The 16847-nt window shown below is 41.0% G+C and overlaps 1 long non-coding RNA gene and 1 pseudogene across 1 annotated transcript; both read left to right on the top strand.

The window, feature by feature from the left end:
- Window positions 1-11717: 11717 nt before the first annotated feature.
- On the top strand, window positions 11718-12543 carry LOC123039718 (importin subunit alpha-1b-like; annotated as a pseudogene).
- Window positions 12544-12844: 301 nt separating this feature from the next.
- LOC123042883 (uncharacterized) lies at window positions 12845-14764 on the top strand. The gene is made up of 4 exons (XR_006418924.1): window positions 12845-13038; window positions 13834-13911; window positions 14262-14376; window positions 14475-14764. It is a non-coding gene; the product is annotated as an uncharacterized lncRNA (long non-coding RNA).
- The last annotated feature ends 2083 nt before the right edge of the window (window positions 14765-16847 follow it).

Below are 16847 nucleotides of genomic sequence, written 5' to 3' on the forward strand. Positions count from 1 at the left end.
CCATCATGGGTGATACCTTTGTGTTTGCAGATCCCATCTTTGCTAAATATATTTTGCAATACCACCTAATCAGTGATACCTGGTCATCAAGAGTTGGGGGATGTGAAGAACATGGTTGTAGCATGGAGTGCTGTACTTGTAGCCTCATTGACCATATGTGCAATATCTGTCGCTGCGTTTCTAAGTGGTGAGCTACTTGTTGCACCCGCCATAACTTATTTAGTTCACACAATTTTTTTTGAGTCGTAGTTCAGACAACTTAGGGGCCGTTCGGCAGTCCACCCGCTCCACACTATTTTAGAATCTGCAGAGTACCGTTTCTCTCGCTCCGCACTTTCTAACTACAACTCCCATCGACTCCGGGAGCGGCCTCGTGGAGCGGAGGGCCTCCGAACAGGCCGTTAGTTGACGTGTAAATGGTTCCCCTCATATATATGCGTGCAGGAACACAGGTGGTTGAATAATCAGTCCAACCAAGTCGAATAATAACCATTTCATTGTCAACAATAATGCATGGCATATCTAGGCTAGGTGTACCATGGGTGGAAATATGCATGGAGCAAGTTAAATTTGAATTGTAATACCCTGGTTCTTCTTATATATACGCAGGTGTATATCCTTTGTTCATTTTAGTACTTCCGCTGATGATCCAACATACACTCGATCTTGATACATGACAAATAGTTTTTCGAAATAATGTTGTTATTAGTGTGTATATGTTGTTACGCAGGGACAAAAATACATGCGAATCGTCCTTTTACAAATTTTAGAGCCATAAGTTAACTCTCGCAAGCAAGTAAATAGCACAAAATTACAACTTTACATGTAATGGTTTCCAAAAACTACCAATTTTTAAAATTGTACTTACTGCAAACGGTTTTGCTAAGTTTTAGTTGAGTGAGACTCCATTATGTCTAGTCGATACTATATTATTTTGATCTTGCATGAAGACTCATACAAAAAAAACTTTGTATTTTTTTTCCTTTTTTTTCTTTTTATATACCATGTCACTGGACCGAGACTTGATTAAGTCTTAGTCAACTGAGACCTAACCACACCCTGCCATAGAAGTGTTTTTTTTTCATTTTAGAAAACCCAAATTTATGTGTGACTAAATTTTAATCAGACCATTCCCTCCTAAAAATGCATTTTTAGGGGCTAAATAATATATGCATGGGCTAAGCAGGGGCAGCCGGCCTGGACCGACAAATTGTTACCCAGGGAGGTGGGCCACTTGAATCACTGATCCCCCGAGGAAGGTGTAACAACCAGATCGATCTAGCCTTCTCAAAATAAAAAATAAAATAAAATAAAATCCGGATCGATCAGTATAATATTTGCGTCAGATACAATCAATGACGTTGTTGGCCACTGCTAGCTCCGACCACACTCCTACATGGCCATGGGCGACCCTGCACCACAACAACCAATTGATCTATGACACAATAGCTGCCTAGAGGAAAGAACTTCATGGTATTGAGTCCGTCCCACCCGCGCGCCCTATTGGGCCAGCCCATAAGCGGGGAAGGGACGCCCCCTATTTTTTTCTTTGTCGGTATTTTTTCTGTTTTATTTTCCATATTTAAAATAATTCATAAAAATCAAAATTGGCAAACAAAATGTGAATTTTGGTAGTTCTTGTAGAAAAAAAATGTTCGTGGGTTAAAAATAATTTTCCTGATATTGAAAAATGTCCATTAATTTGAACAAAAATTTAGCGAATTCAAAGCATGTTCATGAATTTTTAAAACAATGTTCACAAAATTAAAATTATTGTGAATTAAAAAAGGTTCATGCATTTAAAAAAATCATAAAACAAAAAATATTCATGAATTTCAAGAAATTTAATCGTTTCAAAAATTACTCAGCTATTCTATGAATATTCGCCGATTTAAATAAAATTTTCACAGGTTTTATAAAAATTGCATCCATTCGAAAAATCTTCATTGACCCAAAAAATATTCGACGATTCATAACAATGTTAAGAAGTTTCAAAAACAATTTTTGCAATAATTGAAAAAAAATCACAAATTTGAAAATGTTCATGGTTTCATAAAACATATTCATGAATTCAAAATATGTTCATGATTTTGAAAATTGTTCAAGATCTGAAAAAGTTCTTGAATTGGAAAATGATGTTCGCAAAAATTTGAAAGGAAAAAAATAAAAATAAATAAATAATGAACTTGAAAAAAGAAAATGAAAAATTCAAAAATGGAGCAAAATGTGAAAAAAAGGGGAAAGGGAAAAACAAGAAATATAGAAAGAATGAAACATCAGAAGAAATAACAAAGAAAAATAAGAAGAAAACCAGTTCATGGAAGCATTCTAGAACCTTCCAAAATGGGGTGGGAAGAAACTAGACTGGGTCGGCCTATACTATAGATAGGCGCGTAGGAGGGCATGCGCTAGCTAGGTTGCTACACATCGACCTACATGATGAATAGGAACGGTCGTGACTATTGACGAAGACTCAGCCAAACGGCTCAACGGTCGTCCAAGTGCACTATTGCACTAGGGCCTTCATATGTGATCAATCGATCGTTTGCTTGGACGCTCGCTGGTACATTGCAAAGTTCTATTACAGTATACAGTATGGGGCTACAATCTTTTGGCATGTAATACATGAACACGAATAGGCCACCCCAACCTCCTCCTAAAATACAATACAACAGTAATCACGCCTTTCCCCGTACTCCTCCTATCACTACTAGGGAAAACCTTATACACAGAAGCTTACCAGTAGCGCAGTTTAAAAGGAGGTGCTACTGCTAATTAGTAGTAGCGAGGGGTATAAAACCCGTGCTTCTACTAAGTTAATAGTAGTAGCGAGGGGTATAAACCCGCGCTGCTACTAAGTGGTCTTCAGCATGCCCCCAGGACAGGCCATAGTAGTAGCGAGGGGTGTAAAACCTGCGCTACTGCTAAGTAAGTAGCTATAGCGTAGGTAAGACCCCCACGCTATTACTAAGCGTGTCACCATCCACCCTGGCCCGATCCACTCCCACCCCACCACTCTCTCTCTCATCCCTAAAAAATCTCTCTCTCTCATCCTTCCCACGATCCTGTTCCCGGCTCCTCTCCCCACGATCTCCTTGCCGCCGCCACCACGTACTCCGGCCGTTCCGGCGAGCACGGGCCGCGCGCAACACTCCCCCAAGCTCCCACCTTCCTCTGCTCTGATCCCCATGGAAGCCACCGCCGCCGCCTGATACGTCTCCGTCGTATCTATAATTTTTGACTGTTCCATGCCAATATTATTCATCTTTCATATACTTTTGGCAACTTTTTATACTATTTTTGGGACTAACATATTGATCCAGTGCCCAATGCAAGTTCCTGTTTGTTGCATATTTTATGTTTCGCAGAAACCCAATATCAAACGGAGTCCAAACGGGATAAAAACGGACGGAGAATTATTTTGGAATATTTATGATTTTTGGGAGGTAAAATCAACACGAGACGGTGCCCGAGGGGGCCAGGAGATAGGGGGGCATGCCCCAGGGAGGCAGGCGCGCCCTGGACTCTCCTGCCCTCCCCCCCTAAGGCGGTTGACGCTCTTCTTTTGCCGCAAGAAATCTAATTTTATGAGAAAGATCTGGGCGAAAGATTCACCCCAATCGGAGTTACGGATCTCCGGATATAAAAGAAACGGTGAGACGGCAGAATCTAAGAACGCAGAAACAGAGAGATAGATCCAATCTCGGAGGGGCTCTCGCCCCTCCCATGCCATGGGAGCCAAGGACCAGAGGGGAAACCCTTCTCCCATCTAGGGAGAAGGTCAAGGAAGAAGAAGAAGAAGGGGAGCTCTCTCCCCCTTGCTTCCGGTGGCGCCGGAGCGCTGCCCGGGGCCATCATCATCACCGCGATCTTCACCAACACCTCCGCCATCTTCACCAACATCTCCATCAGCTTCCCCCATCTATATTCAGCGGTCCACTCTCCCGCAACCCGCTGTACCCTCTACTTGAACATGGTGCTTTATGGTTCATATTATTATCCAATGATGTGTTGCCATCCTATGATGTCTGAGTAGATTTTCGTTGTCCTACCGGTGATTGATGAATTGCTATGATTGGTTTGAATTGCATGTTTTATTATTGGTGTTGTCCTATTGTGCCCTCCATGTCGCGCAATCATGAGGGATTCCCGTTGTAGGGTTTGCAATATGTTTATGATTTGCTTATGGTGGGTGGCATGAGTGAATAGAAGCACATACCCGAGTAAGTAGGTTGTTTGCGTATGGGATAAAGAGGACTTGATACTTTAATGCTATGGTTGGGTTTTACCTTAATGATCTTTAGTAGTTGCGGATGCTTGCTAGAGTTCCAATCATAAGTGCATATGATCCAAGAAGAGAAAGTATGTTAGCTTATGCCTCTCCCTCAAATAAAATCAATAGTGATTCCCGGTCTAGTTATCAATTGCCTTGGACAAATAACTTTCTCGTGACAAAAAGCTCCCTACTAATACTTACTTTATTGCTTCTTTATCTAAACAGCCCCTACTTTATATTTACGTGCTCTTTATTATCTTGCAAACCTATCCAACCACACCTACAAAGTACTTCTAGTTTAATACTTGTTCTAGGTAAAGCGAACACTAAGCGTGCGTAGAGTCGTATCAGTGGCAGATAGGGCCTGAGAGAATATTTGTTCTACCTTTAGCTCCTCCTTGGGTTTGACACTCTTATTGAAAGAGGCTACAACTATCCCGTATACTTGCGGGTTATCAAGACCTTTTTCTGGCGCCGTTGCCGGGGAGTCATAGCGTGGGGTGAATATTCTCGTGTGTGCTTGTTTGCTTTATCACTAAGTAATTTTTATTTGCTGTTCTTAGTTGTTTTCTATCTTTAGTTATGGATATGGAACACGAAATACCAAAAATATTAGGTGTACTTGCTACTCATGGAGATGGGGAACCTCCTAAAACCCTCGATGCTCGTTATGTGACAGAAATTATGTACCACTTTGATAATCCTGAGAAAACCCCATTCAACTTTGTTATGGGAGACATGTTGGATCAACGTGAATACTTTAGGGATTATCGCTTTACACAAAAGGGAAACTATTATGGGGTCAAATTTCTATGTTGCGTTGGTATGCTCGTCAACTATGCTTGATACATGATTATACTTGTTGCTCTAGGATGAAGGCTCCACACCTTCCCCTTTCATGCAAATTCAATGATAATGAAACCATACCTTCTTATGCTAATGGTAGATATGATTACTATGATGTGGAACAAATAGAAGAATTCGTTGCTTTTATGGGTGCTTATGAGATTGAATCTATGTTTAAAGAGTTTGATGATTCAGTTTATAGACCTGAAAATTTTGCTATACTTAGATATTGCTATAAAAATTATGAATACATTTACAATATTGACGCATTTATTGAGAAAGTCTCCGCTGTCCAAGAAGAGAATAATATTTTGCAGGAAGCTACGGAAGAAGAAATTAATGAAACTGTGAGCTCATTGGATGAAAAAGATGATGAGGAGAGCGAAGAACAAAAGGAGGAAGAGCGGATTAGCTACCCGTGCCCACCTTCTAATGAGAGTAACTCTTCAACTCATACATTGTTTAATTCCCCCTCGTGCTTACCGAAGGATGATTGCTATGATGATTGTTATGATCCCGTTGATTCTATTGAAATATCCCTTTTTGATGATGCTTGCTATACTTGTGGCCAAGATGCCAATATGAATTATGCTTATGGAGATAAACTTGCTATAGTTCCTTATGTTAAACATGAAATTGTTGCTATTGCACCCACACATGATAGTCCTATTATCTTTTCGAATTATCCCAACTACACTATAACGGAGAAGTTTGTGCTTATTAAGGATTATATTGATGGGTTGCCTTTTACCATTACACATGATGATTTTGATAGATATAATATGCATGTGCTTGCTGCTCCTACTTGCAATTATTATGAGAGAGGAACTATATCTCCATCTCTCCATGTTTTCCATATTATGAAATTGCAAGAAACTGCTTATACTATGCATTGGCCTTTACTATGTGTGCATGAATTATTCTTTTATGACATGCCGATGCATAGGAAGAGATTTAGACTTCGTCATTGCTTGATATATGTTACTTTGTGCTCACTACTAAATTACAAATCATTGTTAATTAAAATTGGATTTGATATACCTTGGGATCCGGGTGGATTCATTACTTGAGCACTATATGCCTAGCTTAATGGCTTTAAAGAAAGCGCTGCCAGGGAGACAACCCGGAAGTTTTAGAGAGTCATTTATTTCTGTTGAGTTCTTTCATATAGTTGAAAAACAAAATAATAAATCAGGGAACCGAAAACTTTTCAAAATGGAAAGTGAAAGTGAGAAAGACAAGCATTGTTGAAGTGGGAGCTAGCCTTGGACTTTGTTCATGCTCACGGAAACTTTGTGAATCTTGATTATAGAAACTTTTCAACAAAAATAATTATCCGCTTGTACAATTCCATTGTATTATAAAAATAATGTGCCAAGGTTTGCCTTTAGGATTGCTCACGGAAACTTTGTGAATCTTGATTACAGAAACTTTTCAACAAAAATAATTATTCCCTTGTACAATTCCATTGTATTATAAAAATAATGTGCCAAGGTTTGCCTTTAGGATTGTTTACGATGCTTGTTGGTTTGTACGGTGCAGGACAAAAACTTTGGCTGTAGTGCGCGATTTTACATTTTTAACTGGAACGTCAAACGGTTCTGATTCTTTTTGCAATGTATTGATGTACAAAGTTTTTGTTTGTCCTAATTTTGGTAGAATTGTTGGGGTATCATAAGTATGGTGAATGTTCAGATTGCTACAGACTGTTCTGTTTTTGACAGATTCTGTTTTTGATGCATAGTTTGCTTGTTTTGATGAATCCATCAATTTATATCAATGGATTAAGCCATGGAAAAGCTATATTACAGTAGACACAATGCAAAAATAAATTATGAGTTGGTTTACAACAGTACTTAGAGTAGTGATTTGCTTTATTATACTAACGGATTTTACCGAGTTTTCTGTTGAAGTTTTGTGTGGATGAAGTGTCTAATCGAGGAGGTCTCGATATGAGGAAAAGGAAGAGAGGAAAGAGCTCAAGCTTGGGGATGCCCGAGGCACCCCAAGTAAATATTCAAGGAGACACAAGCGTCTAAGCTTGGGGATGCCCCGAAAGGCATCCCCTCTTTCTTCAACAAGTATCGGTATGTTTTCGGATTCGTTTCGTTCATGCGATATGTGCAAGTCTTGGAGCATCTTTTGCATTTAGTTTTCACTTTTTTTATGCACCATGCTGGTATGAGATAGTCCTTGGTTGATTTATAGAATGCTCATTGCACTTCACTTAAATCTTTTGAGTATGGCTTTATAGAATGCTTCATGTGCTTACTTATATCATTTGAAGTCTGGATTGCCTGTTTCTCTTCACGTAGAAAACCGCCATTTGTAGAATGCTCTTTTGCTTCACTTATATTTATTAGAGCATGGGCATATCTTTTCTAGAAAGAATTAAACTCTCTTGCTTCACTTATATCAATTTAGAGAGATGATAGGAATTGGTCAATCACATGGTTAGTCATAAAATCCTACATAAACTTGTAGATCGCTGAATATGATATGTTTGATTCCTTGCAATAGTTTTGCGATATAAAGGTGGTGATATTAGAGTCATGCTAGTGGGTGGTTGTGGATTAGTAGAAATACTTGTGTTGAGGTTTGTGATTCCCGTAGCATGCACGTATGGTGAACCGCTTTGTGATGAAGTTGGAGCACAATTTTATTTATTGATTGCATTCCTTATGAGTGGCGATCGGGGACGAGCGATGGTCTTTTCCTACCAATCTCTCCTCCTAGGAGCATGCGCGTAGTACTTTGTTTTCAATGGCTTGTAGATTTTTGCAATAAGTATATGAGTTTTTTATGACTAATGTTGAGCCCATGGATTATACGCACTCTCACCCTTCCATCATTGCTAGCCTCTTCGGTACCGTGCATTGCCCTTTCTCACCTCGAGAGTTGGTACAAACTTCGCCGGTGCATCCAAACCCCGTGATACGATACGCTCTATCACACATAAGCCTCCTTATATCTTCCTCAAAACAGCCACCATACCTACCTATCCGAGATATATTGCCATTCCGAGATATATTGCCATGCAACTTCCATCATCATCATATACATGACTTGAGCATTCATTGTCATATTGCTTTGCATGATCGTAAGATAGCTAACATGATGTTTTCATGGCTTGTCCATTTTTTGATGTCATTACTACGCTAGATCATTGCACATCCCGGTACACCGCCGGAGGCATTCATATAGAGTCATATCTTTGTTCTAGATATCGAGTTGTAATATTGAGTTGTAAGTAAATAAAAGTGTGATGATCATCATTATTAGAGCATTGCCCCAGTGAGGAAAGGATGATGGAGACTATGATTCCCCCACAAGTTGGGATGAGACTCCGGACTTACTAAAAAAAAGGGGGAGAGGCCAACGAAGCCTAAATAAAAAAAAGGAGAGACGCCAAAGAAGCCTATTAAAAAAAAGGAAAATAAAAAAATGAGAAAAAAAGAAAAGGGGCAATGTTACTATTCTTTTACCACACTTGTGCTTCAAAGTAGCACCATGGTCTTCATATAGAGAGTCTCCTATGTTGTCACTTTCATATACTAGTGGGAATTTTTATTATAGAACTTGGCTTGTATATTCCAATGGTGGGCTTCCTCAAATGCCCTAGGTATTCATGAGCAAGCAAGTTGGATGCACACCCACTTAGTTTTCAGTTTGAGCTTTCATACACTTATAGCTCTAGTGCATCCGTTGCATGGCAATCCCTACTCCTCGCATTGACATCAATTGATGTGCATCTCCATAGCCCGTTGATTATCCGCGTCGATGTGAGACTTTCTCCCTTTTTGTCTTCTCCATGTAACCTCCACCATCATATTCTATTCCACCCATAGTGCTATATCCATGGCTCACGCTCATGTATTGCGTGAAGGTTGAAAAAGTTTTAGAATACTAAAGTATGAAATAATTGCTTGGCTGACACCGGGATAGGCATGAGGGGTACCTTGTGTTAAGAAAAGGGAGCATACAAGACTATATGATTTTGTAGGGATAACGTTCTGGAAGCATTGATATTTTGAAAGACAATGATTGTTTGTTGGAATGCCCTAAGTATTATTGTTCTTATGTCAAATGATAGACTATTGCTTTGAATTACTCGTGTCTTAATATTCATGCCATGATTAGATTACATGATCAAGATTATGCTAGGTAGCATTCCACATCAAAAATTATCTTTTTTATCATTTACCTACTCGAGGACGAGCAGGAATTAAGCTTGGGGATGCTGATATGTCTCCGTCGTATCTATAATTTTTGATTGTTCCATGCCAATATTATTCAACTTTCATATACTCTTGGCAACTTTTTATACTATTTTTGGGACTAACATATTGATCCAGTGCCCAGTGCCAGTTCCTGTTTGTTGCATATTTTATGTTTCGCAGAAACCCAATATCAAACGGAGTCCAAACGGGATAAAAACGGACGGAGAATTATTTTGGAATATTTATGATTTTTGGGAGGTAAAATCAACACGAGACGGTGCCCGAGGGGGCCAGGAGATAGGGGGGCATGCCCCAGGGAGGCAGGCGCGCCCTGGACTCTCCTGCCCCCCCCCTAAGGCGGTTGACGCTCTTATTTTGTCGCAAGAAATCTAATTTTATGAGAAAGATCTGGGCGAAAGATTCACCCCAATCGGAGTTACGGATCTCCGGATATAAAAGAAACGGTGAGAGGGCAGAATCTAAGAACGCAGAAACAGAGAGATAGATCCAATCTCAGAGGGGCTCTCGCCCCTCCCATGCCATGGGAGCCAAGGACCAGAGGGGAAACCCTTCTCCCATCTAGGGAGAAGGTCAAGGAAGAAGAAGAAGAAGGGGAGCTCTCTCCCCCTTGCTTCCGGTGGCGCCGGAGCGCTGCCGGGGGCCATCATCATCACCGCGATCTTCACCAACACCTCCGCCATCTTCACCAACATCTCCATCAGCTTCCCCCATCTATATTCAGCGGTCCACTCTCCCGCAACCCGCTGTACCCTCTACTTGAACATGGTGCTTTATGGTTCATATTATTATCCAATGATGTGTTGCCATCCTATGATGTCTGAGTAGATTTTCGTTGTCCTACCGGTGATTGATGAATTGCTATGATTGGTTTGAATTGCATGTTTTATTATTGGTGTTGTCCTATTGTGCCCTCCATGTCGCGCAATCATGAGGGATTCCCGTTGTAGGGTTTGCAATATGTTTATGATTTGCTTATGGTGGGTGGCATGAGTGAACAGAAGCACATACCCGAGTAAGTAGGTTGTTTGCGTATGGGATAAAGAGGACTTGATACTTTAATGCTATGGTTGGGTTTTACCTTAATGATCTTTAGTAGTTGCGGATGCTTGCTAGAGTTCCAATCATAAGTGCATATGATCCAAGAAGAGAAAGTATGTTAGCTTATGCCTCTCCCTCAAATAAAATTGCAATAGTGATTCCCGGTCTAGTTATCGATTGCCTTGGACAAATAACTTTCTCGTGACAAAAAGCTCTCTACCAATTCTTACTTTATTGCTTCTTTATCTAAACAGCCCCTAGTTTATATTTATGTGCTCTTTATTATCTTGCAAACCTATCCAACCACACCTACAAAGTACTTCTATTTTCATACTTGTTCTAGGTAAAGCGAACACTAAGCGTGCGTAGAGTCGTATCAGTGGCAGATAGGGCTTGAGAGAATATGTGTTCTACCTTTAGCTCCTCGTTGTGTTCGACACTCTTACTTATTGAAAGAGGCTACAACTATCCCGTATACTTGCGGATTATCACCGCCTCCCTCGCGCGGACCCTCGCCTCCTCGCCGCTCCCCCCGTGGCACCCGCCGTAGCCGCGTGCGCGTGGCCGTGGAGCCGGAGCGGCGGAGGAGGGGTAGGGCGGTGCTCGCCACGGCGGCCTCGACGGGCAACTACGTGGTGCCGTTGGACCCTGCACCGTCGGGGATCACGCGCCCGCTCCTCGACATCCTGCGCGTGGCCGTGGCGCCGGAGCGGCGGAGGAGGGGTAGGGCTTCTCCGGCAAGGAGGAGGAGAGCGAGCTGGTGCCATCCTCCCTCGCGCCCATCGTCCCCGTCATCCACGCGGCCAACGCCATCGAGAACGAGAACCCGCGCGTCGCATACCTCTGTCAGTACACTATCCATGATTATTACTCTGAGAGGTCTGCCAGTTCTAGATTTGCTCGTGGGCTCGTGGCTAAACCACGAGTGTAGGTCTTAGTTTACTTGCGTATTAGGGGGGGGGGGGCAAAATCAATTACTTGTCCCCATATTACTTTCCGAGATTTAAAATTCACTGACATGTCAAGTCCATTCATCTGCTCCTGCATCGTATCACAGTGTTTGATTTAACTGTTGCCTTTTTAAATCAATGTTCTGCTGACTGTTTGTCGATCTAGGTAACATTGTTTCAGTAATGTGACCCTGCAATGCTTATGAAAATAATAATTAGGGAAACAATGGATGCTTGTTTTTTGGCCTACACCATTTGTTAAATATTCAACACTAATTAATTTATGATCAGTTCATGTATTTTTTTAAGAAAAAGTCGTACCTGCTTAAAATTCAAAATTGTGACGGCCTGCTGATATGTTGCATAATGTTTGTAGAGCGAAGCCCTCCACTTGAGGAAGTGATCAACACAGGCGTGGTGCCTCGCTTCATTGAGTTCCTCACACGGGAGGACTATCCCCAACTCCAGGTGAGAACAATCCTAATGATGAAGTTATGTTAATTTGATTGTAGTTGCATTTAATCACTCAAAGTGGCACATGCTTACCTAATTTTTTCTGATTTTTTCTGATACAGTTTGAGGCTGCATGGGCGCTCACCAACATTGCATCAGGCACATCAGACAACACCAAAGTGGTGGTTGAGTACGGTGCTGTGCCCATCTTTGTCAAGCTACTCAGCTCTCCTAGTGAGGATGTCCGCGAACAGGCATGCGAACAACTCAGAAGATTTTCTTCTTTCAGAGGCTTTACGACATGATGCTAATGTGTTTCATATTTGTATTTTCAGGCTGTTTGGGCTCTGGGGAATGTTGCTGGGGACTCTCCAAAGTGCCATGACCTTGTGCTTGGAAGTGGTGGTCTATTCCCTTTGTTGCAGCAGCTCAATGAGCATGCCAAGCTCTCAATGCTCAGGAATGCCACATGGACACTCTCCAACTTCTGCCGTGGGAAACCACAGCCAAACTATGAACATGTTTAATTCTGGGAAGTTGTCTCATTGATTGAACTTGCTGTAAAAAATGATGCTTATGAGTTGATCTGTGTGTGTGGCAGGTCAAACCGGCTCTCTCAGCACTATAGCGCCTTATCCACTTTCAGGATGAGGAGGTGCTCACTGATGCCTGTTGAGCTCTCTCGTACCTGTAAGAGCATTTTTCATGTTCACCTTTTCCCTCAGCTACACATGGTTGATGTGCTAATTCCTGTTGACCTCGCTGATAAGCTCATGCACTAGTAGTAGTTTTCTGTATTTTTCTGAATAATGTACACATGGCCGTCGGATGTGACGCGCCCATGCATGTAGTTTGTTGAGGTAGTGCGCCATGCACGTACCCTCTTCCCCTCTTTCTCTCCTGGGTGTTGACGACGCTGTGTGATGCGGGCCGTGGGATGGCACGGCTGATGCGGATCATGGCGATAACCCCGGGAGAGTTAGTTGGTCTTGCCTTGTAATCGCATAAGGAAAGTGAATGAAAAAAACAGAAAGCGCTGCGACAGTTTCGGCAGCAGAAAAACTTCCTCGTTCGTCTACCTCCGTCTCTCTCGCCCGACCTCATCTGATTGCTCTCGCTAAGTCCGGCAACGACAATTCCTATTATTTGATTTAGGCACCCTTCGGCTTCTGTTCTCATTCCAGCTCTGCGCACGGTGGGTAACTTTGTCACTGGTGATGATTTGCAGACTCAGGTAAGCTCATTTGAGTGCTGTTCTCTTTTTATATATGACCTGCTATTATTTCAATGATTAAAGCTGTAATTCCTTGTTGTCCATGTGGTAGTTAGTAGTACCTTGGGTATTTAATTATGTGTCCTCAATGTCTTTAAATTTTAACATAACTTACAACTCATAGAAGTGATAAAATAACTTGACAGCTATTATATGTTCGTTTATGTCGGAGCTTATTTAGGTATGTTGGTTGTTGGTGCTGGTTCATGGAATGTATGATTCTTAGATGTGTTTTGTGGAATAGTAGCTCATTTATTTAGCTTTGTTGGTCCCTCTCTTTTCATAATTTAGATGAGCTGTTTAACAATTCCTTTTCCTGGCTACACGAGTACAGCATGCATGCGTCTAAGTAGTGCTCCAAACAAGATGATCCTTTCGTTATCAATTTTATTATGGCAACCATACAACTTTTTTTTTGCTTTTTGGTCTAAGATGAAGTTTATTCAAGATAACTTCTTATCATGTCAACCATACAAGTTATAACACCAACTATAGGAAGATTACCCTTGAGAAAACTTTTAGGAAAATCCAAAAAATAAGATGAACTATAATAAGGGTTAGATATAACATTTTGCCTAAGTAACCGACCATGTGTCATATGAAAAACTTAATTTAGTTTAGCATATGTGGTTGCCTCACTTTCACGCTAGCACTAAATTTTGTTCATGTAGCTCTTGCTCCTCTGTTTTGTTTTCCACCAGACTGACTGACTTGTTGAGTTATGTTACACATGGCCGTTTTACCGCATTCGAGAAGGTGCACAAGATGGATCCAAACTCGAGCAGGCGCGGAATTCGGCAGTTTAAAACCTATCTACTGCATAGGCTGGAAAAGGTATGTATGCGCACGCATGCTGCTATAACCAAATTAATTACTGCAAAAGCGGAGGATTAATCATCTATTGGTGTCATGATAAATTCTTCCGGCCGGCCAAGTAATTTTGTTGAAATGCAGCAATCCAGAGGAGCAGGTCGCTAGAAAAGTAACATGTGCCCAGCCGCCGCCGCCGGCGGCCGTAGAAGGACTAATCACCTAACTGAAACACTAATAATCAGAAGATAGATTGAACTTCGCTTAACAGATAGCTTCCCATGATGTCTCTATGGGTTAGCGACTTAGAATACATGTTATAATCAGCTTCCACATTTGCTTCTCAGACAAGTAAGTTATGTTTTCATGCATAGGTAGAAGATAGCGCCAGAGTGGGAATGAGAGATCTTACCTCGAGGCTATCATGGATGGGCACAATATGACTCGGAATTGGCCAAAAATAGGGAACTACAAGATGAACATTTACAGGTTGGTTCCATTTTTTGTATATGTCCTTGTACACTCTTATATTCTCCCATGATTGAAGTGTGCAATTCTTACGGGACAATCTTTGTTTGCATGTTAAGACCTCACTGTCTGCTTGACCGAAGAGATTTGAAGAGTTGCAAAAGGTAATTTTGGGTCAAATTTCCATTGCTGCAGGATAATGAGATGTTGAAGCGGCAGACTGAATCCATGACACCGAAGTGCAATTGCGGCAGATTATTTCTATTTTTTCTTTTCATTTTTCTTATTATTGGAGTGACAACAGGTAGAATGAGAAACTGTGATAGTAGATACAACAACTGTAGTAAAGAGAAACTTTTGTTTGCAATTGTTAATGACATACATACTTGCATGTTCTTTGATGTGGTCATTCATGAGTAGCAATGCATAATGATGGTTTTTGGCTCATTTATTGCCTTCGGTGTCCGGTTAATCATGAAATAGGAGCCAGAGCAGTGGTCACTATTGTGTTTTCCTGGAATTGTATGCATAAAACGGAATTGGTTGGTTTTTTTAATTTCTAATAAGTTAGTAGTGGCGTGGGAGAAACTGCGCGCTACTAGTATTTCGGATACTAGTAGCGTTGGTATTATAGTCACGCTACTACTATTTCGTTAGTAGTAGCGCGGGTTCGTAATAGCAGTAGCGCGGGTGGCACACACGCTACTAATAACAAAGTTAGTAGTAGCGCGGTTGCACCCATGCTACTACTAACTATTAGCTGTAGCGCGATACTAGTAGCGCGTGTACCCGCGCTGCTAGTAGCCTTTTTCCTAGTCGTGTATACTTCTTTCTTAGGCATATAGCCATTGCCCTTAGCTGCCACAGGAACCCGATGCCGCCATCGTCATGTTGGAGCATCTAGCCGCTGTTATCATCAGCAACGCATTGGAGCTTTCTTGGTTGAATCCACACGCCACCTGGATTGCATCAACAAGGAAAATCTATTCAAATGAAGAAAACCTAGAGTGCATCTTGAAGGACAAATTTTGCCATTTAATCTACATCGACTACTACAATCCAACGCCACGCTCGGTGATGGTTTTTAGCACCCATATATTCACCTAGATGTCGCCAATCTCCTAGACATTGTTCCTTTTCCAATTGTTGTTATTGGTTGTGTCACATGATCCGTGCCACTTGTGGACGTGAACCAGATGTTGGCAATTTCGGCATCACCTTGCCGCGGTCATTGGTATGTCATTTTTTCGTGTCAATTTGTTTAGAAGTTAGAACAGGTAGCTCTGAAGAAACTTTAGACTAAAAATGACAACAACGTGAATGTTCTTAGGAAATTAGACCTTCAAATTTATTATTTTCCAAGTGGCCTTTTAAAAGTACTTATCTCATTCTCACATATGTTCAAAGTTTTTCTTTATGCCTTGTATTCTTTTAGTAGAAGGGTATCGTCGTGCCGGAATATTTTTTCTTCCGATTGCAACGCACGGGCATATTTGCTAGTGATCTCCTATTAGCTAGGTGTAAAGCCTGGGATAAAATTATCTTTGCATTGGTGGATGGAGATTTGGCCTAGCTAGGTGCGACATGGGTGATGACATATACTTCATGCGGTAAGTTTTGATCAGCGAATGGTACCTTTTTGTTATTCCAGTATATATGCTGGTGATCCAACAACTAATCAGACTTGTTACTTCCTTGCAACTAACAGCGCTAAGCTTATACTCCATCCGTCCCACAATGTAAGATCGTCTTTCACGGGTATTGCTTTTGGCTCTAGGGAGTATATGCTCCCGCACGCCAAAAATGTATTTTGTCAGGTCAAATTTTTTTTTTGAAAAAAAATAACAGATGTGTTCATTTTCGCACGCAAATGCTACCTGCAAATTTGTATGGGAAAACTTAAGCATGTTGACCTGTGAAAAAAAACATCTGGTTTATCATAGTCAAGTTGCAGTTTTTTATGCAATTTGATATGTTCCAAAATGCATGGCAATGCAACAGGAATATTTGTTAGTCGATTAGAAACCCAATTGGAAGGCGATCAGGGGGGGGGGGAATATGCCCTACAGGCAATAATAAAAGGATTATTATAATATTTCATTGTTCATGATAATTGTCTTTATTCATGCTATAATTGTATTATCCGGAAATCGTAATACACGTGTGAATACATAGACCATAATATTGTTGGAAATATGCCCTAGAGGCAATAATAAATTGGTTATTATTATTATATTTCCTTGTTCATGATAATCGTTTGTTATCCATGCTATAATTGTATTGATAGGAAACTCAGATACATGTGTGGGTACATAGACAATACCATGTCCCTAGTAAGCCTCTAATTGACTAGCTCATTGATCAATAGATGGTTACGGTTTCCTGACCATGGACATTGGATGTCGTTGATAACGGGATCACATCATTAGGAGAATGATGTGATGGACAAGACCCAATCATAAGCCTAGCACAAAGATCGTGTAGTTCGTATG

The sequence above is a fragment of the Triticum aestivum genome, chromosome 2B, assembly GCF_018294505.1.
Source record: "Triticum aestivum cultivar Chinese Spring chromosome 2B, IWGSC CS RefSeq v2.1, whole genome shotgun sequence".
NCBI lineage: Eukaryota > Viridiplantae > Streptophyta > Magnoliopsida > Poales > Poaceae > Triticum > Triticum aestivum.